Below are 3029 nucleotides of genomic sequence, written 5' to 3' on the forward strand. Positions count from 1 at the left end.
TAAAAATAAACATGTAAAACTTGATTACAAGGTCTTTCAGAAAAATAATAGGTTATAAGTGTTAATGCTGAAAGCTGAGTAATAAAAGTATACAAAAATATAAAAACATACAAAAAGAAAAAAAAAGTCAAAGTCAAAATTAAAGCACTATTCATGTAATTTGCAAATGTTACACACACACACACATACACACACACACACACACACACACACACATATATATATATATATATATATATATATATATAGGGTGGGATTCTAGAGTGAACACTAGTGTATCTGCGAACTGAGTGAACAAATCCTAACCATTGATTTATACACGTGTATGGCTAGTATTTCATCATCAAATCGTAAAATACACTAGTGTATTTCATCATCAAATCCTGGTCATTGATTTACACACGTGTATGGCTAGAATTAGTTCGATCAGTTCGCAAATACACTAGTGTTCATTCTTGAATCTAATTTTATATATATATAGGGTAAGGATAGTGTAAAAAGGGCCTAAAGTGTGAGAAGTGTGAGAAGTGTATTATAACACTATATGTAATACTATATAACACCATATAAACACCGTATAACAATATGTAACACCATATATGTAACACCCTGGCCCGAATAGGGCTGACGTGTCACCCAATACAGTAATCAGAGACATAAAAAAACGTAACTCAAATAAAACATTAACTCCAAAGGTTTAAAAATCTAAAACCACACAACGGTTTTAACGAAAATAAAAATGTCTAAAATTTAAATAGCAATTTATTTAGACTCCTTATTTCCAACTCTAGCCATTTAATTTTCTCTCTTCGCACTTTTCCCCATGTTCCCCTGAGTACATGTTTAAGAACCAAGAGAAAACAACAAAAGAAACACGGCTGAGCCAAAAATTGCCCAGTAACGGAAAAACAATAGCAATAACGGTAACGATTAATACGGTATTCGATCAAAGGTGAAACGATACTATGACAATAACAATGTAACGATACAGTCAACATTAATCAATGGTCAGTCAATACAATAAGAATCTATGTGGAAATACCCATGTGAGCCAATGACAATAAACAATAAGCAATGTGTACATCAGCTGCAGTTCCAATGTACCGATATGTAAAGGGGATGTGGGCACACACACCTATCCCAATACCAATAAGTAACAATAATATCATAGGATCGATCCATACGCCTCTCAATAATCCATAAACAATAAATACTAATATAGAGACGCCGTGAACTAATCGCACCGTCACGGATGGTGCACGTCATCGGTGCCGATGATGACGCCCTATGTCCCCATAGGTGGATGTGCTCGGGTATTGAGGTCAATAAAATGGTACCCTTAAGTCAACTAGTACAATAAGGCACATCCATGGCAATGATCAATGATTAATAGGAACATACGATAATGAGCTTAAGGAATTAATCTATCGCATGTGAATCAAAGGGAACAATTCAATTCATTACTTGAGGAAACAACGATAACGGTTCAATGAACTAGACACTAAAATAACGATATAAAACGCTAAGAGAAAAGACCACAGAATCCGTACCTTAGCTTAAACGATAATAGCACGAAACTTAATGGTGCTTCCAATTACCACGAAGGCCTACAATAATTATTCTCTAAATTAGACTTGCTATTCAGATTGCGTTGTTTAACTTATTTATTTAGATACATCAATATTTAAATGTAGGACTTATTTTGTTGTTTTAAATATTTTAACAGTGGACTAGTTTTACAGCAATGAATAAGTTTGATTTACCACTGTTACATATATATATTTTTAGCAATCTGCGTTAATAAAATTTCGCTCATGACCTATCATATTTATAAGTATACTTTATTAAATTTTCTAAACATTAACCAATTTATTAAATGCTAAAACCATGACCCAATAAAATAAATAGTAATTTTTAAATGAATCTGGTTGTACCCTCCTATTATAGAAATTTTCATGTGCATAATATATTATTCTTTTTAGTCAAAGTTCACTTCATCTCTTTCATTTAGTTAAGAGACTCTGCTACCTTGTTTTCACTTTCAAAGAAATCAATAAAAAGAACATGAATCATACTTCATCTTCTTCATACATGCTCAAAAAATATGTTGTTTATTTTACTCCTACTTGTTATTTATCTTACAAACAGGGATAAGAACACCAGGTTGGAACAACAGTAATTGATACCTTGGGTCGAGGAGCGGAGTCGAAGGAATGCGTCGCGGCGTTTCCGACGTCTGATCACGCAGAGACGAGTAACACAGCGGCCCCGACTTATCGACTAAGAGGGTGTACGGTGGCTGCCATTGTTTCTGAAATAACTTAACAACCCAAACTAAAATAGAACTATGTACGAATCAGACTGGGTTTCACGTGATACCTTAGTAGCGAAACTGTTCGGAGCGAAACCGAGGATTTTGAGCTTCCGAGTGATCAAACAAAGATAATCAAAGTGATCAGCAACAAAGGTTGAAACGTCGACAACCTCCAACCGATGGTACAACGGAAAGATGACTAGCGAGGGTAGTCGGATGGTGTGTTGCGGTGACGATTCACCGGATTCTTCAATGTAGGAAACTGCTCGAACAGGAATGGAGGTGGTGCGATGGAGGTTTATGTGAATATGTGGTATTTGATTGAGAAAGTGGGGTGTTTAAAACGAATATGCCACAGATTCTTTGGCCATTCAGTTGAACGAAATACGAATTCTGCGATAAGGATTTTGAACGAAGGTCAAGGTTATAATCTATTTTATTTTTAATATTATTAAGAAGTTTTCTTCTATTAAACGTTTTAATCCTATTAGCTGATATATACACATAACTTAAACATTGTTTTCTTTTATTATTCTTGTTATTATCATATTATTTAGACTTATGATATAAATAAATCATTAATCAATTAACTTGTGTCGCGATACTTATATGGTTTGATTGATTTGGATTTTAAATTTTTCGTATATTACAATATAATACCATATAACACTATGTAGCACTATATATCATTATATAACAAATATAACACTATACA

At 33.5% G+C, this 3029-nt stretch overlaps 1 long non-coding RNA gene across 1 annotated transcript; it reads right to left on the minus strand.

Annotated features, from left to right (window-relative positions):
- Positions 1–623: 623 nt before the first annotated feature.
- On the minus strand, positions 624–2693 carry LOC110874172. Its single transcript, XR_002555700.2, has 3 exons — positions 2380–2693; positions 2187–2299; positions 624–1607 (listed from the first exon to the last, which is right to left on the minus strand). It is a non-coding gene; the product is annotated as an uncharacterized LOC110874172 (long non-coding RNA).
- Positions 2694–3029: the final 336 nt, after the last annotated feature.

Source organism: Helianthus annuus, chromosome 16 (assembly GCF_002127325.2).
Source record: "Helianthus annuus cultivar XRQ/B chromosome 16, HanXRQr2.0-SUNRISE, whole genome shotgun sequence".
Lineage (NCBI taxonomy): Eukaryota > Viridiplantae > Streptophyta > Magnoliopsida > Asterales > Asteraceae > Helianthus > Helianthus annuus.